At 42.6% G+C, this 22,415-nt stretch overlaps 1 protein-coding gene and 1 long non-coding RNA gene across 6 annotated transcripts in view; one reads left to right on the top strand and one right to left on the bottom strand.

Moving 5' to 3' along the window:
• The window catches only part of Apbb2 (amyloid beta precursor protein binding family B member 2), a 280,610-nt gene extending 274,511 nt beyond the window's left edge, over window positions 1-6,099 (bottom strand). For all 5 annotated transcript variants that reach the window (XM_070012606.1, XM_070012608.1, XM_070012611.1 and 2 more), the window contains exon 1: window positions 5,892-6,099. The gene's annotated coding sequence lies outside the window, so the exon portion shown is untranslated. The remainder of the gene's footprint in view (window positions 1-5,891) is intronic.
• A 2,102-nt stretch (window positions 6,100-8,201) lies between these two features.
• On the top strand, window positions 8,202-21,431 carry LOC138820701 (uncharacterized). Its single transcript, XR_011369955.1, has 3 exons — window positions 8,202-8,498; window positions 8,647-8,707; window positions 19,461-21,431. It is a non-coding gene; the product is annotated as an uncharacterized lncRNA (long non-coding RNA).
• Window positions 21,432-22,415: the final 984 nt, after the last annotated feature.

The raw sequence follows: 22,415 nt of genomic DNA, 5'->3' as shown, positions 1-22,415 counted from the left end.
TATTGTAAGCTTCCAACCCTCAGACCAAACAGGCTCTCATACATGTCTTGGTTCTGCAGCCTTGACTTCAACAACAATTCCTAGAATCACCAACTCTGAATTGCTAGAGCATGTTGTCTGGGCAGAAAGAGGATGCTGAGAAACAAATGCCAAGCTACATCCATCTCCAAGCCTGACTGCTGAAAGTCTCATTTCAGCCACTCGAATGCCCTTTCTGCTCTTGTAAGACCCTCATCTTTCATCTTGGCATTTGCCTTGTCATTCCTAGGCTATAATTCAAAAATGCTCACTGGTTCCCAGGGCACTTTCAAAATTAGCTCCTTCATAGCTCCTGGGACCCTGGGTGCCTCTACATTCCTAGAAGGCCCCAGGGCACCAGCAGCCCACCCACAATCTCACACTTTGGCCTCGTCTCCACTACTAACTCAATCCCAAGGGCAGGGTGCTCTACATCTCAGGCCCAGATTCTCAGACTTACCAATTTCATGGACCATTAAGCTGCCAAATGAAAATATTCCTGTCACTTCATAAAAGAATCTTACCCAAAACTCAAAAGGGTATAATCTCAGAGAAAAGGGCCTATCTTCTCATTTGAACTCCAATGAACTATACTGTCATCATTAGCATTGTGGTAAGGATGGGGAAAATCTCTCCATCAGATAACAACCCTCCAGTCTACTAGCATTGTGCTTTCCATATACCAGACACTTACTAGAGTCTTTGGAAATCTGGTGTCTTTTTGGAAATGCCACCTCCTATACCAACAGACAATGCCAAGGCTTTGTCGCAATGGCAACCCTTCTCTCCAGAACTCTGCAAATCCTTCCAGTTCATTCCTGTAACTTGCACACTTCTAGCACACTTCCAAAACTGCATTTTTTAGTTAACTAAAAATAACAAAGCCACACTTCCTCCCACCCAAGCATTCCTAAAGCATAGTTGCCAATAAGTACAGCTAAACTTCAGAAACTGCAGGTACTGCCCAGGAGACAAAACTCTGCAACATTTCCACAAGAAGCAAAGGAGAGAATGGTTAACTTTATTTTTATAACCACTGTCAAGTCATTAGCAAAAAGTAAAGAAAACTTTTCATGCTTATCTCCATAACTACTAGGGTTTTTTTTTTCCTATTCTCTCTCCTTCTGTCTCTATGAATCTGTATGTTTTATATACCCATACACCATACATTGGGACTTTTTTCCTAATTATGAAAATAATGTATACCCATTACAGAAGACTACAGAAGATACAAACATCATGGAATAAGACAATACAGAAAGAAAATGTCTCTTACAACTCTATATCCAAAGACTCCAATGTCTTTTTTTTTTTTTTTTTTTTTTTTTTTGGGTCCGGTTGTGGGGCCTGAACTCTGGGCCTGGGCGCTGTCCCTCAGCTCTTCAGCTCAAGGCTAGCGCTCTACCACTTGAGCTACAGCGCCACTTCCGGCTTTTTGCTTATGTGGTGCTGAGGAATCGAACCCAGGGCCTCATGCATGCAAGGCAAGCACTCTACCACTGGGCCACCTTCCCAGCCCCTCCAATGTCTTTTAAACTGTGCCAGGCTCCCTACTGGGCCAGTTAGCCAAATGGGAATGATCTTCGCCCCTGTACCCTTCCTCTCTTAGAGGTCAAGTGTTCGGGGTTACTGGACCAGTTAGCCAAATGGGAATGATCTTCGCCCCTGTACCCTTCCTCTCTTAGAGGTCAAGTGTTCGGGGTTACTGCCCCCATTGCTAATGGAAGTTCAGGAACCCTGGTACCAGTTAGACACTAGAGTCACTATGTACTTATAGTCAATCACATAAAAGGTGGAACAGATCTAGCTACTCACCCACCTCACTTAAATATCAATGATATTTTGTTTTGGGAGCAACCTGAAAGCAACATGTAATAAAAACCCCAAATGGAAGCAATATGAAATAATAATATTTTTTAAAAACTACCGGAATTGGGTTCCTTTGCACTCTGTACCATCACCAGTTTGCCAGGAGTGGGGAGAGCTCATGACACTAGGTAGACACTTTCTAGCACCCATTACTCCTGATGCTGCAGCTGCCCACCAGGCCACCTACCCAGTCTATGTTGGCATTAAGCAACAATGATAATCACATTTCAGAGATCAAGGGCTGAACTTCTAATCAAGGTTAGAAGACAAAGAATAAAACATGGGAAATGCCTGCTAAAATTTCACGAGTGGGTCCAGTAACCAAAACATAGGATGATGCCCTCCTTGGTAGCACAGAGAGCTTTCTTAGCTTATTTATGAGTCCAAAACAGAAAGTCTCTCCTTTGGAAGACGCTATAAAAGTTTCAAATGTTTAGTGCACTCTACCCAAATCTAATCACTGCCTTATCTCTTACATAGGCTTGCAGGACCACATAGAGTTCATTTGTGACAAGTTTTATTGTGAATGAAAACTCAAAAAGAGGTAGGAACTGGCCAGAAAGGGAAGGGTAGTGAACAAAATTGAGTCCAGAGTCAGAGAAACAAAATCAGTCTCAACCCCTGCTTCATAGCCCTCTCTCCCCCAATGGCTGCATCGCAGACTTGGGGACTAGGACAAGGATCCAATAAACACTCAGAGGCTGCACTGTATGGGACTTCTCTCATTGTACAGATGGGGAAACTGAGGCCCCAGAGGTCTCCAAAGTCACACTGTGAATGAATTAAAGTAATGGAAGAAACAGACCCAGGAGGTAACTCTTTGGTGTCCCTGTCTGGTGCTCTTTCCACCAAAACCCAGGCCCTTATTATAGTCTATCACTCTGTCTGACAAGCCATTTCTGCCAAAGACATGCTATCAACATACATCAGCATTACAGAATGTACACTAATAACACTTCAATATTAAAACGTGTAATTTAAGTTTATCATCCTTACATTAATTTTATTTGCTAGTACTACAACATTGCTGGAAGTAAATGAACACAAAATGGTTTGAGAATATGAATGGAAGCTTCTTAAAAGCATTCCAATCATTCTGAAAACATGCTGTTCCTATCAAATCTAATCCTAAATAACAAATTAAAGATGTTTTTGCAAGAGAATACTTGGTGAATAATAATGGAATTGAAAGTATTCTCCTATAACATAAAACTTTAAAGTGAAAAATTGCTGGGAAATGAAGAATGCCCACCCCTTGAGGGGTACAATGTTTCTTAGGAAACTGATATGCATGTAAAAATGCTGACAATGTAAGATAATATATGTTAAGAATTTAGCATCTACCAGGTGCCAGTGGTTCACGCCTGCAAACCTAGCTACTCAGGAGGCTGAGATATGAGAGCCAGCCTGACAAACAATCAGCAAAAAGTCAGAGGTGAAGGTATGTGATTTAAGTGGTAGAGTGGCAGGCATTAGTAGAAAAAGCTGAGCAAGCGTTCAAGGCCCTGAGTTCGAGCCTTGACTCTTGATATATAATAACCATTCAACAAATTCTTGTTTCTTTATCCAGGGTAGGAAAATAAGGATTATCCACATAACTAGTGGTAACTTAATACTTTCCTAAGATCTAACTTAAGATGTTATGTCATGAGGGTATTATCTATTTTTAAAGTGTAACTAAAAAAAAGTAGACACACAAGATTCCAATTTTCCTAAAAGATTAAGTTTAGATCATCAGTAATCAGGGTAACTAACATAACATTATTCTAGTATCATTGCAAGACTTCCAAGAATTTTTACTGTAAACAATGTTTGTAATCAGTGTTGCTTGTTGCTTTCTGATGGCAAAACAAAAGTATCAAAAAGTTGAAAGATTACATAAAAAGTAAGGGTGTTAGTCAGGTACCAGTGGCTCACACCTATGATCCTAGCAACTCAGGAGGCTGAGATCTGAGGATCACAGTTCAAAGCCAGCCTGGGCAAGAAAGTCCGTTGAGACTCCTATCTCCAATAAACCACCAGAAAACTGGAAGTGGTGCTGTGGCTCAACTGGTAGAGCGCTTGCCTTGAGCTGAAGAGCTCAGGGACAGCACCCTGGTCCAGAGTTCAAGCCCTATGACAAAAAAAAAAAAAAAAAGTAAGAGTTTTAAAGTATTATATGTTTCCATATGTGGTTTCTTGCAATATTTACTGGTCTTTTCCCAAATAACATTGTAGCCAGCTATTACTCCAGCTAAGTACACAAGGCTGTTATATTTTATCTCCTCAACTTTCTCAAGTACCACTTTATAAGGTTTTACTGACTCCTCTGAGGTGAATTATTTAAAGTATCCATTTGAAGAAGGACTGAAAGGAATCTTCTCTGGAAATGTGTTTCAACCTGAGTCCTTTTTCAAAGGCTCTGAGCACATACCTAAGGTCACAGTTTATGAGGAATTTTTGGATTCATCTAGTAATCTTGTACATCAATAACACCTGGTCTGTAACAGAAATCTTACACCTGTGGTGCCCCCCCCCCCGCCCCTCACAGACACCTGTATTCTCTCTGCCTATAGGGTCCCTATCCTAAGTCAAATGTCATCCTTTCAAAAGGATGTCTTTCCCAGGATCCTGCAAGTACTGATAAACTGTTGAACAATTCTGCTTTCACTCAACAAATTGAAAACAAGGCCATACCAGCTGCCTAAGTTCATAAAGAACTCATCCTTCCAGGGTTCTGTCTGCTTCAGGAGTTCTTAAAGGCCAACCACACAAATTTAGATAACATAGCCATTTGAGAACAAGATTTGTAATTCAAATGCATGACAAGAAAAATAAAGAGTAAAAGATTTCAGAGCAAATTCAGATGCCACTTTTTTTTGTCAAGAACAAATGACCAAATAATGCCAGACGCCCTCCCAAAGTTTCCTTCTTGAAATTCAAATGTCACTGCTGATATCATTTTATGAGAATTCTTGTCCCTTAAGTCATCAGGCACAATGTAAAACCAAGGACTGAGAACTTCTGACAACTAACCCCTCTAAGAGTCCTGGTCTTCTAGATCTTTCACAATGACCTAATTTTCTCAAATTCGGCTCCCTCCAATCACTCAATCCCGTCAAAAGAAAAAGGGAAAGGAAAAGATTGTGACCCGTCGTGGCTCTAAAACTGTGCAAAACTTGTCTCCAAAACGGTCCCAACTCTGTCTGATTTCTCCAATTATTTTTAATTCATGCCCCTAGGCCTTTTGCCCCACGACCTCTTGCTTCTAGACTTCTTCACCGACGTGAGACCACCTTTTATTGTTTCTATGAGACTACGCATCCCCTCCTCCGTCGCACAAATGTCATCTCTGGCGTTCCACCCTCCATTCGGCCGGGCGTGCAGCAGAAGGGCTTCGGGGACCCAGTGGCCAGCTTCCCTAATTCGGGCCCCTATGCACAGACGTTTTTCCCGTGCAAACGCTGTGTGCCTTCGAGGGGGGAATGAACTTTTCCCCCCGTTCTCTCTCTCGGCAGCTGCTCCGCGCCCCGGGAGGAGCGAGCGCGGCGTCCAAGTCCCAGGCAGGCGCGCGCTGCCTCGGGGAGGCACAGCCCCGCCGCCCGGCGGAGGCCGGTGCCAGGGCAAGGGGGTGTGCGCGCTCCGCCGCCCGCGCCACCCTCGCCGGTCCCCCGCGGTCCCCTCCCGGGCGCACCGCTCCGACCCCAGGCCCCGCGAGCCGGGGCGGCGGAGGGATGCCAGTCCAGGAGGGAGCCCGCAGTCGCCGGCCCTGCAGCGCGGGCGCAGGGCGCACGGACTCCGCAGCGGGTGCCGGCTGCAGATGCGGCCGCAGCTGCTGCAGCTGGGGCTGCGGCTGGGCGGCGGCGCGGACCGCGTAGCCCTGGGGCCGAGAGAAGAGGAGCAGCCGCGGGGGAGACACGCGCAGCCACTGGCCGCCTGCCGCTGCCCCTGCCCGGGTCCCTCCCAGCCTTCCTGGGGTGACTCCCCGAGTCCCGGGCAAGGGCCGGGAGGAAAGCGGGACTCACCAGGTGCGCGCACGGCATTCGCCTCAGCTCGGCTCGGCTCCGGCGCCCAGCGGCTCTGCTCCAGCGTCGCCCTCCTCCGAGCGCCCGAATCGGCCGCGAGAGCCGCGCACCAGCTTCCTACTTGAGAGCGGCCGGGGCTCCGGGACTGAGCATGCCCAGTGCGGCCCGGCGAGCCCCGCGCAGGCAGGCGGCGCCGGCGAGATTCCACTTCTCCAGGCTTTGGAGGCGGCTGCGCCAAGGAGAGGCTGGAGAGGCCCGGCAGCGCGGGGGCCGAGCCGAGAAAGGCGGGGCCGGGGGCGGGCGCCGGGGCGGAAGGGGGCGGGCCGCGCTCCCAGGGCGACCCCTGCAGGCGGAGGCTGCGGCGGCCGCGCTCCGGGCATCTCCCGAGAAGAGCGCTGGCGGGCGAGGGTGCCAGGGCCAGACCCAGAGGTGCGAGGTCGCCCTGCGGCCTGGCGTCCGTCTGCACTGCAAGGCAGTTGGTAACAGCAGTGCAGGCTTGCTTTTTCTCCCACACGTGTGTCCCCAGATTAAGAGGTGAGAGTTGCCCATGACCATCCCTGCGCAAAGTTAGTAAGACCTTCTTCTACTGCCTTCTTAGGCCCATCCCCAGACCCCTACACACACACACACACACACACACACACACACACACACACACACACACACACACACACACACCATCCGTCCACCTAGAAATTCACAGCAAGATGACCCCAGGGGAGAACCGTACCTGATAAAAAAAAAAGATAAATAAAACTAAAAATAAAAAGCATATTAGCCGGGTGTCCGTGGCTCACACCTGTAATCTTAGCTACTCAGGAGGCTAAGATATGAGGATCGTGGTTCGAAACCAGCCAGTCTGTGAGACTCTTATCTCCAGTAAACTACTCGAAAAAGCCAGACATGGTGCTGTGGCTCTAGTGGTTGAGCGCTAGCTAGCCTTGAGCACAAAAAGGCTCAAGGACAGTACCCAAGCCCTGAGTTCAAGCCCCAGAACCGGTAAAAAAAAAAAAAAAAGTAAAATAAAAGCATAATTTCCTTTCTACTCCCTTGATTTATAATAACTCCACTTGTAGCCCGGCAGGTAAAGCTCTAATCAAAGTGAATTCTTTTTTTCTTTTTGAAACTGGATTTTTTTATAAGCGGCAAACAGTGCTGTACTCAAGCACTGCCAAAGGACCATCTCCAAAGCATCTTCGGATTATTGTGCCCATGGCACTGGCAGTGTGACTGGAGCCTGAATCAGACTCACCCTGAAGGCTTGCTGGGTCTCAAAGAGTCCATAGAGTAAGTGATGGGGCCTGCACCTGTATAGCTGCAAGTTCATGGTGTGCGGAACCGCACCTACAGGACTCTACAGAGGGAGGGAGGGAGGGAGAGAACTCTACCTGCCATCTCCTTAAAAGATCATCCTAACAGTACTTTGGTTGTAACTATAAGGTGACAGCATCTTCTCCGAACCTTCAGAAATGCAGTCCTCTTTCCTTAAATAATAAACTAGCACTCCCCGGGTCCTTGTTCCTGTGTGCCTTCTGCAGTGCCAGTGATGTTACTTCCTCACTCCCTTGGCCCCCCTGAAGGTACAGAGGAGTCCCAGGGTTATTATCAGTCTCTGCCCTCACGGTGTTCCCGGCCTCGCAGGACATCCATCCCACAGTCCCTGAGAAGCATCGTCCACTCCGGGGGCCGCCAGAGCACAGCGGAGCCCAGACACGGCCTCCGCGCGGGGCTGACAGCCAGGTGCGGCCTCCACGCCAGCGTTTTCTGGCGTTGGCATCCTAAGATCACTTCCCGCACACCCCGCTGGACGCCAGCCACCGCGGTGCCCAGCAGGGTCACCGATTTCCCCCCAAGCCCATCAGCGAGCAATCCTGGGGCTCTCTGCACCCCAAGGTGGGCCTAAGGGGCCCGCGGGTCGTGGAGGACCGGGGGCTACAGCTGAGTTAGGGAAACACGCGTGGGCAAAGCCGCTTGGTTCGAGGCCCAGGGAGGAAATCGACCCAAGCCCGCCCGGCCCGGCAGCGGCAGCAGCAGCAGCCATCCATCCTCAGGCTTCCAGACCCGTCTTCTCCCACCGCCCTCCATTCCCTCCGACTCCGTGGACCTCAGGAGCCCCGCCCTGCCACCCTTTTCTCTGGGGGGTCCCGGGGCGATGAGCAGCGCCCGCCCCTCCCGGCTGAGTCTCGGCAGGACCGGGAGGAAAACCCGCGGTGGAGTCTACGGCGGGCGGGGCGGGGCGGGGTGGGGCTGGGTGACGCGCGCAGGCGCTGTGGCCGCCAGGTTGGGCGGAGGAGGCGCCCAGCTCCACACCTGATGCAATCCGCCCTCCGGAAGCAGCCGGGCGGCCGGGCTCACCCGGGGGACGCCTGCGCCCCCCGCCCCGCCGAGGCGGCCGCGTCCCAGCCATTCGCCAGGGACCCGCGGAGTCACCTCCCGAGCCGGCACGACCCTTGGATGCCCTGAGTGGTGACGTCGGGAAGGCCGCGCGGTGGTCGGCGGCCACCGAGGACGTGGCCTGAACCCCTTGCGCGGGCCGGGCGGGGACGGCGGGGCAGCTCCCAGCCGCCCGGGCTTCCTTCCTCCGCCGGGCCAGGCCCAGCATCGCCGGTGCGGGACAGTGCGGGGCGGGGTGGGGGGAGTCCCCCAGCTTTCCCGTCTGTCTTGCTGACTATGGGATAAGCCAGCCCGGCAGCATAAAGCCGTGCACCGTGCATTTTGTTTTATGAATAAGTAATTGCCTTCTCTGTATCTCCAGGTGAACTTTGCAAAGAAAATCGCTGCTCCTTTTACCACCGCAGGCAACTTTGATGGCTGTGGTGAGTGGGGTTTTCCCCCTAGTGCTGACTCACCCGTGAATGTTTTCCAAGAATGCTCTGAGAGTGAGGTCCATAAAGCACGTGAAAATTACCTCTAACACCAAAGGTCCTCTTCACCTGGGAGAAGTGAGAAGGACAGGCATTTTAGTGGGAAGGATATGAGACCATTCTAGAATGAAGTCAAGACCAAGTTCTAGATTTTACACAGGTATCTCCCTGGAGGCCCCTCTGGGGCCTTTAAATAACTTTAGAGCAAACAAATCAAGCGGAACCGACATCTGAACCCTGGTTTCTCAGAATTCTAGTGGAGGAAAATAGTAAATTCCAAGAGTATTAAAATACTGGTTTGTTGTTATTGTTGATTTTCTAAGGGCATTTTTGTTGTTGGGGGGGTTGTTTTTGTTTTTGTTTTGGGAATTCCATACATAGCCTACGTTGGGTTTGAACTCAATCCTCCTGCCTCAGTCTCCAGAGAGTGCTGGGATTACAGATAAACTTCACCCACTTTGATTTACAATACTGTGTTTTAGTCTAAACGGTACAGTGTAGAAAGTGGTATCAACGTATGCAATCTTATTGTTCTTTCTTGTGAAGACACTAGGACTTGATGGACAACTATACAACCACTTCTAAGATAAACCAAAGTTTGAACAGCATGAATTTCTTCAAAACTAAAACGTCAAGAAATCTTTTGTACCTACATTTAGCACTTCTACTATTTTACTTGATCAAGTAGTAATGAACTCTTGGAGGCTCAATCAAAGGAATTTCAATGATCACAACAAAATAGCAAGGTCACAGTTTGCATTTGTGATGATTTAAGATACTTTAACAATAGAGAAATCAAAAGAAAATACACAAATGGCTGGAAAATTCATGCTCGTGATGCTAAGAATTAACTTCAGAAACTACCTTTTAAAAAAAAAAACTTGATAAATGTGTGCTTCTTTTTGGAATGTTCTGACATTTGGGGATCTGAGAAAATACCTTCCACATAAGCAAAAAATAGAGTTGAGTAAATGTCAATACACAGAAGTGTGAAGTACAAACTTATCATAAAGTACCGGTTACAGAATAGGTAGTTTTTACTGAGTGTTTAGCATGTGCCAGCAACTGCCTAGGTGTTTTACATGGGTTATTTATTTAGCATCATCCTCACAACTCCTTCCCAGGAAGGTACTGTTGTACTCCTATTTTACCCAGGAAAAGTAAGGCTTGAGAATATGAAGAAAGCAAAGGTACAACCTGCGTGGTAGCAGAACTGGAATTGGAACCTAGGAAGTTTGCCTGGAGCTTGTGTATGGATATGTTTGTTTGTTTCAGTGGCAGAGTCTCACTATGTAGCCTACACTGGCCCTGTGATCTTCCTGCTTCAGCTTCTGAAGTGCTGGGATTACAGATGTGTGCAACATACTCAGAAATGTTTGTGCTCTTAAATAACACTTAACACTTAACTTGGCATCAAAAAATAGCAATGTGGAAAAAGTGATTATGATTTTGGTCTTACATAAGAAAGAAAATGGAGTAGAGTCCTGGCCTTTGGGAAGTTGAGGAGGAGGATCTCAAATTTGAAGCTAGTTTGGGTAAACAAACAACAACAAGAACAAGTGAGGAGTCTACTCACTTTCCTTCTTTTTGAAGTCAAAATCAGGTCAAAATAAGTTTATATTAGGTTGTAGGCAAGAACTCCTGCTGACTAGTGAATTGTGGTCTCCAAACTTTGTACCAACAGTAAGTACCAACTTACCTACAGATGATGATGTGGATGAGCACATATTTAGTAGCTTTTTTCAGTGGTACAGCCAAGCCTCTTTTTCAACAGCTACTCTTCCTGGCTGATTCCTCTAGTCCAGAACTGTGCAATATGATAGTCATTAGCCATGCAAACTTACTTTCAAATTAATTAAAATCAATCAGAATTAATGAGGAAGTTCACTGACCTAACTAACTCCATTTTGTCCCTCTCTGCTGCATTAACCTTTCATTTCCTCTGAGTCTCTCTCACACATAGTCACCTTGAGACTCCAGGAAAGATAGGATCGATGAATAAATATCTAGTGGCAAACACTGAAACTGCTCTCTAGTAAAAAAGAACAATGCCTACAACCCTCCTGAGATGACCAACCCCATCACATATTTGACTGAAATCAATCATACCTCTTCCCCTTGCCCCTAACTCCTCTCAAACTTAAGTAAGTATTATTAAACTTAAGTAAGTATTACTAAAAGTAATACACCAGTCCCACAAAGATAATCCTGGGATAATTTAATAATTTTTGTCTATACTACTGGGATCAACTAAATAATCTCCTTTCTCCACTGTTCACCAGTGCTTGTCTCATTGATTGGTGTATGGGGATGGATGACTGAGCCTCACCCAATTAAGACTCCCAAGGCTACAGCTTTTTTACCCTAAAACTCCAGTTTCATGAGCATTTCACTTCCTGGCCAAAGAGGCACATTTCAAGGGCTTCAGAGCCCTATGGGTCCTGTATTGGTCCAGGCAAATGATTAACATCAGCATCACAACCACCGTCCCAGGAGGTACTATGCAGAAAACAGCACTGGACAGTGGGGTGCTACTCTGGTCCCCATCCCAACAGGACTTCCATCTCTTCATCCTGTGCTATTCCTAGGAGGACTGTGCTTTATGGTATATCTTCCCCTCAAGCTTCAATTCTGTTTCTCCCAATTAAAATGATCAGAGTGTGGAATCTTATGGTGGAAAGAACACTGGCTTTGGAGTTTTAGTTATATTTGATAATCTGGCTCTCACTAGTTGTAACCTTGGGGCAAGTATTGTTAACCTCATTGGACCACCATGTTTATGTATAAAATGGGTATTTTAATCTATTCATCATTGGTTTGTTTAGGACTAAAAGAAATAACAGATATAAAAAATTCCAGCAGGCATACAGGTAGTATGGATTCCTTCCTTCCATTCTTATTTCAGCTAATGATATCACCAATTACTCAGGTTTCTAAACTGGGAATTTCAGTCATTTTCAATTCTTCCTCCTTAAGCACCCACATCAAATTAGTCATCTAGCCCTGGTGCCTCCACCTCAAGGCTGTCTCTGAAATCTGGGCCCTCTCTCTGTCCCCACTCCCACTTTCCTCGTGGGCTTTTCATGCACTATTTTATAATCCTGCTGACTGGCCTCCATGGCACCCATCACTCCCAGTCTCCGTCCCCCTGTTACCTTCCAACATAAGATGCTAGTGATGTCATCCTCCTTTAACCCCCCTGAGGGCTTCAGTTTCGTAAGGATAAAACCTTAACTACTACATCTCTTTTTCGTTTATGTGTGTCAATCCTGGGGTCTGAACTCAAGGCCTGGGCACTGTCTTCAAGCTTTTTTTGCTCAAGGCTAGCGCTCTACTACTTGAACCACAGCTCCACTTCCAGTTCTTCTAGTAGTTTATTGGAGATAAGAGTCTTGCGTAAGCTGGCTTCATACTGTGATTCTCATATCTCAGCCTCCTGTGTAGTTAGGATTACAGGTGTGAGCCACTGGGGCCCAGCTAACTACTAGGTCTTAGTCCTGGAACAAAGTCCTTGCTTGCTTTTAAATCCACATTTGGACTTATCTGCCAACTTCCTTTCAGCCATCTCTTGCCAGCCTCTCCTCTTTGTGGACCTCCATGAACATACTCCACACCTATGCAACTCATGCGCATAAGATTCTTGCAACATGGCACGGCCTTTCCTGTCTTTGCAGGGTGTACTAACAAGCACTTTTATGTCTTCTTTATCTGACAAAATTCTACTTTCTAAGGTTTAGTTCAGATATTGCTGAATCTGAAAATGTTTTAGGCTTCAGGCCCAAACATATCAGGTCCAGCCACTTTCCCCCATGTGCTAAAGTAAGAGACATGGTAAGGGCACAGAAAGATTCGTTATGTGTCATGGGTGTGCCACAGGAAGACAGCACCTGTGTTCATCTTCAGCCATCTTTGGGATATAAATTTGAGTTATAGGTTCAACTAGACAAAGAACTGGAAGAGGTAGGAGATAGAGAGATGCATAATTATTACAGTCCTGATCAAAGATGTGTCCCAGTGGTCAAAGGTGGTTGCAGATGGTCTGACAGTCTTTTGTTTCAGAATTGACCAGCTAACACCTGGCTGACCATTATCTCTGCCTTTGTTCTCCAGTTTCTGGAGAAGTTATGGTTGCCATCACTTGAGAGGAATAGGGTTCTCATGAGATAACTGTTCCAGCCTCATCACTATAGGTAACTGTCACCATGGAAGTAAAGCATCTATTCTGCAGAGTCTGCTGTTCCTTGATATAGTTTTGGTTGCTTGCAATAAAGGTGTTATTGATCAGTCTTGACCTTTTCTGGACTCTGAGGTGACTACAAGATGAATGGTTTGGAATAGAGGACATACATACAAAATGGAGGCTGGATAACAAGTTTTTCTTCTGTGTTCAGTAAGAAGTCAGGGCTTTTCAGCAAGAGTAGCTTTTATACACCTGTTATAGTACCTCTCCCATAAGAGCTCCTCTCAGGGAAGAGTTGTCTCCAGCTCAGCTGTGATACCGTGGATTAAATGTACTTGGGCTATCTAGGTTCAAACTCTAGCAGAACCACTTTCCCACTGCTGGTTTTCAGCAAAAGACTTAACATCTCTTAATCTCAGTTTTTTCATCTGAAAATACTGATAATCATAGCATATATGTCTTACTGTTGTTATAAATAAGTAAGATGATACATATGAAGCTTATAAGAGCATCCCTGCCTAACAGGCAAGCACTAATTTTACCTTAAAATATTACTATTGGGAATAATTCTCTTTTTATCCTTTTCTTTGTATACATCCTTTGTCTACCATTATTAATTTGTGTGTGTGTGTGTGTGTGTGTGTGTGTGTGTGTGTGTGTGTGTGTGTGTGTATGCGTGCATGCCAGTACTGGGACTTGAACTCAGAGCCTAAGCACTGTACCTTAGTATTTTTGCTCAAAGCTGGCCCTCTACCATGTGAGCCACAGCCCTATTTCTGGTTTTTTACTAGTTAATTGGAAGATAAGAGTATCATGGACTTTCCTGCCAGAGCTGGCTCCAAATCTCAATTTTCTAATCTCAGCCTCCCAGGTAGCTAGGATTAAAGGCATGAGAAAACAGCACCTAAGATTTTTTTAATTCAGAAATTTTTATATTTCCGAATTTATATTTATAGTTGATTTCTAGTAAAAATGTCTTATTGTGAATATATCATATTAAGATTAAAACAAGCAAAAGGGACTGTTCTCATTAAATCAAGCAGCTCACTGTATCAACACAAGGATGGAGAAATCAGGTTGGGAAAAGAACCAGGCACTATAGACTGATGGCCAATTACACAGACAAGACCATGGCATTATAGCAACATCGGTACAACTTCACTGACAACTTGCTGTGATACTCACTATGCTGAAGCTTTGGATTTACCATCATTTCCCCTTTCATTAAAATGGCAGACACACCTGAAGAGCTGCGCGAAACTCATGTGTCTCTGCCCTAGTAGCCATAGAGAGACAGGAATGCTCAACTCCCTTCAGATTCCACACTGGGGGACAGGACCCACTCCAATCCCAACTCACATAATGGGATGATTCACTAAAGATAGGAAGCAGGTCTTACCTCTTTCTCATTCACCCAGCCGACAATATTTCTCTATACTCTGTCACTCTTTGACAAACACACTATGCACTTAGAGCTTTGGTGCCTTTGTTGTTATTATTCCATACATCCAAAATGTGTTCCCTGTATTTACACAGCTCACTCCTACCTCCTTCCCCTTGCCTACTCTCCAGTCATATGGTTTTCTACAGTCAAAATTCATCCTGGAATCTACTATACAGGTTAACTCAGTTCTTAACTCCAGAGCACATCATGGGCTTTTGTGTAGTACTTCTTTCATTCAGGTATATGTTGCATTATTCTTTGTTGCTATACTGTGAACTCCTATTTCCAATCTCACATATGGAAGATACTTAATAAGCACCTGAAGGAAAGAAAAAAGGAACTTAGATTCTAAGGTCTCATATACGCTAAGCACTTTATAAACAGGAACTCACTTTAGTCTCAATTTATAACATTATAACACACGTTTTCTCCAAATAGGCTCTATCTCCATTTGGTTGTAGAGGAAACTGAGGCCAGAAGAGTTTCACAGCTATTAAGAGACAGAGGTAGAACTTAAGCGAGGTAGTATTACTTTCACTCTGTGTACATGTCCATGGCCTTTTTCTAGGGAATTCAATCATACTGGGCTGTTGATGGGTTTGTTGTTGTTGTTGTTGTTGCTGTTGTTTATCTACATGTTCTTTTATCACTACCATCACAGCTCTTGGTAAAAGAGAAAGCTAGTTAAATGTTTGAGTTTCTTAATATTAAAAATACATTTAGTACATTGCATTAGCATTTATTCCATGGTAAATTTCACTGTTACACAATGGTAGTGGATGGTTGAAAAGAAGAATTTATAGAAGTTCCATTTAATGACCACAATGAAATTCATCATATTCCCTGTCTCTACCCTTCCCAAGGTTAGTAGGAGTTTACTACGGACACTGGCATGTTACTGACCTTACTCTGGCTATAAAGGATTTATGTTCATATACCCAGGGGAGTCTCTATCTCTGGCTATGATAGCTTCTCGTGTTTTTCTTATCATAGGACAACACATGAGTCCAGAGTACTGATGTGCATGGTGTCTCACAATTATTCCCCTGCCCCGATAAGAGCAAGAATTTAAAGCTTGTAAACAGGGGAAAACCATTGTCTTCATATTCAAAGGGTAAAATATAAATAACCACATCCAAACATGAGTTTTAAATTCATGCAAAAATTAGATAGAAAGGCTGGAACAAAAATGGGGAGCATTGAAACAGAAAGCATTTAAAAAACTAAAAATCATTTACAAGAGAAAAATGTTTAAGTTGTATAGAGATAAACAAAAAATTCATTACTAATTATAAAGGAAGTGAGTCTCCTTAATAAAACAAGAAATGTATAGCTTCCTTTCTCTGCTTGTACCAGCGAAGTATCTTGCGCTTTAGAATGTCTTGTTACCAGGTCTGAGGGAAAAAAAAATCTAAACATCTCTAAATTGGGTCTCCCTATATAGCACACACTGGCCTCAAATTCACAATCTTCCTGCCTCAGCCTCCAAAATGCTACAATCACAGGTGTGCACTATCACACATGACTCTCTTTGGTTTTAAAAAGATCATTAACATCAAGTAAACATCTGCCATAAAGTCAAATGAAAGCTAGCTTCTTACAAATAACTCACAGCATAAAATTTGAATTTGGGAAGAAACAAATAACAGGAAAAAGATTGTGTGATTAAGTGAAAGTATAGAATTAATACTTAACAGGAAGTGTGGCTATCAGAAAAATGATTCTTACTATGTGAAATTAGATAAAAGGAAAGACTTCAAAAAGGTGTTATGTGTGCTCCCTCTCTTGAGTAATTTGAAATGAACCTGGACAAAAAACTAAAATATATTTTGTAGAAAGCAATCCTTTCCGACAAGCTGGCATATTAGATCTAATTGATTTTTCCACTTCTAATTTCTTTGGCTCTCTGAAATGCTATTCTTAGAAAACAAATGAGTTTTCCTTGAGGTTGAATTTTCTGTCTTTATTTTAATCAAATGAGATATGATTTCTCATAAAAATAGTTTCCAAGCCAATGACTATGCAAGTAATAAGTCAAACTCTTATTTAGGCTATAAAATTTTCAAATCCAAGTTACAGTATTAGTAAACATGATAAATCACAATCTATTTTTATCCATTGTGTACCAGCAGTAGTCACAGAATAATGTTTCCAAGAAGTGAAGAAAGAGGGTGTAGTACCAAAAAAGAAGTATAGCCAGGAGACAGTGGCTCATACTTGTAAATCTAGCTACTCAGGAGGCTGACATATGAGGATCGTAGAAAGTCTGTGAGATTCTGACCTCCAATTAACCACCAAAATGCCAGGATATGTGTGGCTCAAATGGTAGAGTGCCAACCTTGAATGATAAAGTTAAGAGACAGTGTTTAATCCCTGAGTTCAAGCCCCAACACTGATACCAGAAAGAAAAAGGAAAAGTTCAGCTAGCCACTTCATTCTTCCAGTTTTCACTTATTTATTCTAGGTTCAAATCCTGTCTAGAGAGTATCTACCGAGAGGAAAACATTTAGTTCCATTGAAATTATGTCAGAGAGAATTACTGGATCAGATAACAGTTTCAAGAAGATAAATACAAAATCATGTGCACATTATTTATTAGAAGAAAAAAAGCTAAGTTAGCAATATCCCAGAAAAAGCTTTGCCTGATATTTTTGAGCTTTAGAGTACTTTGCTCAGGCTCAGGAAAAGAAATATTAGGTCAAAAGGGACATAGATCTTGCTCCTTGCATACATTATAATTTTTAATTGTTTTTTCATGAATAAAAGCATAACTGGAAAAATATTTTGTCCTTGTGTCATAAAGGTATTTTTCCATCAGGCACCATTGTTTCATATTTATAATTCTAGCTACTCAGAAGGCTGAGATCGGAGGGTCGTGGTTCAAAGCCAGCCAGATAGAAAAATCTGTGAAACTCTTAACTACCAGAAGACTGGAAGTGCCACTGTGGCTCAAAGTGGTAGAGCATTAGTCTTGAGCAAAAAAGCTCAGGGACAGCACCAACATCCTGAGTTCAAGCCTCACAAGGTTTTTTTTAAAAAAAAAAAAGATATTTTCCCTATTCTGCTATATTGAAAGTTTTGTGTTTTTTATTTTCTTTTTACCTGTAATTCTTTGTTTACTAATAAGATCAGTATGTAACTTTGCAAGTAACAAGCCAACTATTAAAATGTAATATATCCTTGCATTTCTAACTTTTCTATGATGCTATCTTTTTCATATACCCATTCTTACAGATCTTTTCCTAGTCTCTTGATTCTTTTTCTTATTAGTGTGCTAACACTGCACTATTTTAATTTATCTCTGTAATAAATCCTGATATCTGCTATTGTGGGTCTTTCTTCTTTGTGCTGCTTAATCAAGCATGACTTCTTCACAATACCTCTCACATAAAACTTATATGAAATATAACATTTGATGAAAAATGTTCTGAGTTTTTATTAGTCACATTCATTGTAAATTAATTGACACTGTACTCTATTAAATCATCCCATAGACCAAGGTACTATATTTTTGTTCCATCAAGTTCTCCTTTAGCAGATATTCTACATCTACTAAGCTCTAAGTTCATGAGGCTCATAAAATTTTTTGAAGTTTGAGACCAGAATTAGTAAGAGTACTTGACCTGTTATATTGTCCTAAATTGCCTTTTACTTCTTTGCCTGACACTAAATTCTTGGATTAAAAAAAAAACCAAAAACCTTTGAACTGTCTTATTTTTATAAGACTTGACCTTGGAAAAAAAGTCAATGAGATGATGGATTCAGTAAAGAACAATGCCTTTGTAAAAAAAAAAAAACAAATAGTGTATATGTAAATCCAATATGGTTTTGAATGTTAGTCTCAATCCCAAACTGTTTTAAGTTCATAGTACCTCATAAATATGCTTGGATTTACAAGTGAAGTCATAAAGAAAAATCTTTCTCTTAACTAGTTTGTTTCAATCATTTACATTTAGTAACCTCTAATCAACCAATAAAAAATAGAGAAATAACCAAACATACAACACATAAAATGCTATTGAATATTGAAAACTATTTAAGTAATTGAAAAGACTATTAGGAAAGGACAAGGCAAAGAACAAAAACATAAGGAAAATAACAGGATATAAAATTGTGGACTTAAATTCAACCAAATTAATGATATATTCAATTTAAGTAGTATATATGATCTAAAAGACAAAAAACTTTTAGATTGGCTATAAAAAGAAATGATCTAACCACCTGCCAGTAGCTCATGCCTGTGAGCCTAGCTACACAGGAGGCTGAGAGCTGAGGGTCATGGTGTGAAGCCAGCCCAGGAAAACAAATATGAGAGATAAGGGTCTCACCCTTATCTCCAATTAACTAGCAAATAGCTGGACCTGGAGGTATGTCTCAAGTGGAAGAATGCCAGCTTTGATATTGAGTAATAGCATGAAACCTCAGTACTGGCACTAATAAAAAAATAATACCGATAATGATATAATAATAATAAAATAAATGATCCAATTATATGCTACCTTTTACAAAGCCACTTTAAATACAATGTTACAAACAGATTGAAATTAAAGGTTGGGAGATATACAATAAAACATTGATCAATTCCAATGTTAAAACATGCTTAATTTCTATTTAGAAACAATTGAAAACAATTTAATAACAACATCATCATCAAAAGGTCACTACATGTCTGTTTGTAAGAAGCACTGTAAAATTTAAGGACACTTGTGATAGGCTAAAATATTAGGAATAAAATTAACAATAGATATGGAACCTCTATACACCTAAAATAGCAAAATATTGTTATCAGGGCTTTTTAAAATTCAGAGTAAATGAAGACACATACTGTAGTTGTAGACTGGAATATTACTGGTAAAACAGCAGTAGTTCCTATGTTGTTCTAGAAACTGATATGCTAATTCTAAATATAGAAAGGAAAAGGGCTCTGAGTAATTGATAAAACACCACTTTAAGATGTTATATAGCAGCACCCCACTTGCAGGTAGCGATATCTGTTTTAGTTATGCATGGATTTGTAATGGATAACTCCTTGAAGCTGAAAAGCACAAACATTTGTTCCCTCACCATTTCTGTCATTCCAGGCATCTGGAAGTGTCTTCACTGATCCCCTCTGAGTGTTCCATGTGACTACAGTCAAGCTGTCATCTGAAGAGCTGGGGACACATGATGGCTGGCAGTCCTTAATTTCTACCTGGCTGGGTGCCAGAGACCTCAGTTCCTTCCCACATAAGCAGACCGAGTTTCTCCATGACATGGCAAATAGATTGATGCCTCCTGAGCAAAAGATGTGAGAGAAGAGGGAAGACAAAAGACAGAATATGCAGTGTGGTTTTTTTAAAATAGGGATCATTTTTCATTTCTGGGTAAATATTATTTAAAGATGGATGAACTTTCATCAAAATCATGTTGTCGATGAAATACGACATTTGATATTTTTCATGAGAGAATTATAAGGCTTCATTTTAGACATCATGATAATATTAATAAAAAATAGTGTTTTAAATGTGAACATGTCCCAGACATAGTACAGGGAGAGAGGTTAAGGGCCTGGTTTTAAGCATGTGGGTAAGTGATTTAGTTCCTCTGTACTTCCAATTTCTCACACATACCATAGGAATGAGGCTAGGATGTACATTGTAAGAGTTGTGAGAATTAAGCGGGACACATAATATTAATTGCTTAGAATAGGGTCTGGTATCTATAAAGCATTCGTAAGAGCATTTGTATTAATGTAATTTGTAAATATCACCTCATTTAATACTCAAGACATCTCGAAGAGGTAAGGCCAATTATGATTTGACTTCTTAGGCAAGACAATTGAGGTGAGCCACACCCCAACTTTGGGTTTTTGCTGCTTATTTGTACTCCCTCATATTTGTGTGCCTGGGCTGGCTTTGAACTAAGCTTCTCAGATCGCAGTCCCCTGAGTAGGGAAGATTACAGATATGAGCCACCAGTTCACAGGTATGAGCCACCAGCTTCAATGGACTATGCTGTTGTAAGGTATTTCATAGTTGTAAGTTATTTCAAAATGATTCACTCTCTTACTTTTCTTCTTCCTTCCTTTCACCTTCATTTTGAATCCTAGAGCCAGAATTGCAAGGGATTTCTGGTTTGTTCTGTTTAATTTTGTTTGTGTGGGTTGCGGGGCTTGAAATCAGGGCCTGGGCATTGTCTCTGAGGTTTTTGTTTTTGGGGTTTTTTTGCTCAAGGCTCTACTATTTGAGCCAGAGCCCCATTTCCAGGATTGGTAGTGTTGTGGTATGTGGAGAGAGGGGTAGTTTATTGGAGATAAGAGTCTCATGGACTTTCCTGTCCAGGAGGGCTTTAAACCATGATCTTAAAATCGCGGCTTCTTTACTAACTAGGATTACAGGCATGGTGCTCTGTTTCATTTCTGTTTTGTTTTTTTTTTTTAATACTCAACTTTTGTTTTTGTTACAGCAACCCTAGAGAACTAATAATATTCCTATCTCTTCCAAATAAAACTCTTCTTGTATGAGGAAGAGTCTATTAACATATATAATATTTATTAAATGTTAGAGATTGTCAGAGTAGCAAAAGAAAATTAAGTGCAGTGTGAAAGATTCTTGCAAAAATACTATCATCTTTTTATGTGTGACATTGAAAAAACCTCTCTAGAGTCAAAGAATTATTTTAGGTCCATTTTATATTAGTATTGATTGTGTAACAACTGGTAGAATGAACAGGAAGTCTGATAAGTGGGTACCTCAAATGTGACCTGCTGTAATGAGAGGCACAATAAACATCTTAAGTTTTGGAGTGTGATCTCCCATAGGGACTGACCTTACACAACTTCTATATTTAAAACATAATTAATGTTCTTTCCAAGGTTTAAGGAAAGGGAATTTCAGTTTTTGCAAGATGAAAAAAGTTCTGATAGGAGGTAGTTAGAGGGTAGATAGGGTAGCTACAATTTTTTTAAAGTAGGCCACAATGGAATGGCCATGATGAAAATACACACACACACACACACACACACACACACACACACACACACACACACACACACACACACACACACACACACATTATTCCACTGTACATCACTATAGTGAAATACCTGAGCCTGAGATCTCATAAAGAAAGAAGCTTACTAAGCTCATGGTTTTGGAGGCTGAACGTGCAAACAGCGTGGTGACAACCTGGTGAAGTTTGGTATCACCTCGTGGTGGATGACACCACAATGGCAGAAGTGACCCCAGGGCCAGTTTAGAAGCCAGAGAGAAAGTGATTCAGGGGTCAGGTTCAAGCTCTTATAACAATTTTTCGCTTGCAAGAACTTGTGGGGTCTCACAGGAACTACTTACATCCTTTCTGAGGGCAATACCCCAGTGACATAAAGATCTCTCAATAGGGCCCACCTTTTGAATTCACATCATCATTCTGGAGACCTAATTCCCAACTCATAAATCCATAGGGGACATAAGCAACAGCAATAATGAATGTTTCTTTGGTGCATCTGAGAACATAGGTCAATACGTCATACAATATAGGTATATCGTTCATATAGTATTCTGTTTCCCAAGTAATTCTCACTTTTGCATTGGGTTGAGATGACTCCGCCTATTAGTCAAGGCATGTGGAGTTACAGGGCCAGAGCAGAGCAAAAGAGGGACTGCAATGGTCCAGGAGTAGTTGCTAATGACTTGGCCTGGTGGATAAGAGAATATTAATCAGGACTGAATCTTTCTCCAGCTTCAATTTTGCTTCTCTGCTTCCTTCTGAACTGAACCATCCTCTGGCAGACCCTTGTCAGAATAGTCTCAGCAGTTCCTGGCCAGAAATCCCTTCAGAGCCTAGCCTATATCTCCTGCCCTTCCTGAAGCCAGAAAAAAAAAAGGAACAACATCAAAACAACAGAGGTCTGTAGGAGTGCATCCCCCAAGAAAATCTCTGGGTACTGGTGATGCTGCCAACCTGCCCCCACTCCCTAAAACAGATATCATGCCCCCAAAATGCATCCTGTTAATAAAAAGAGAATGAATGCTTAGTTTTCATAAACAACAGAACCA

The sequence above is a fragment of the Dipodomys merriami genome, unplaced genomic scaffold (genome assembly GCF_024711535.1).
Source record: "Dipodomys merriami isolate MVZ:Mamm:240054 unplaced genomic scaffold, mDipMer1.0.p SCAF_9, whole genome shotgun sequence".
In the NCBI taxonomy this organism is placed as follows: domain Eukaryota; kingdom Metazoa; phylum Chordata; class Mammalia; order Rodentia; family Heteromyidae; genus Dipodomys; species Dipodomys merriami.
The sequence above is the reverse complement of the archived record's forward strand: the minus strand, read 5'-3'. Positions and strand labels throughout refer to the sequence as shown.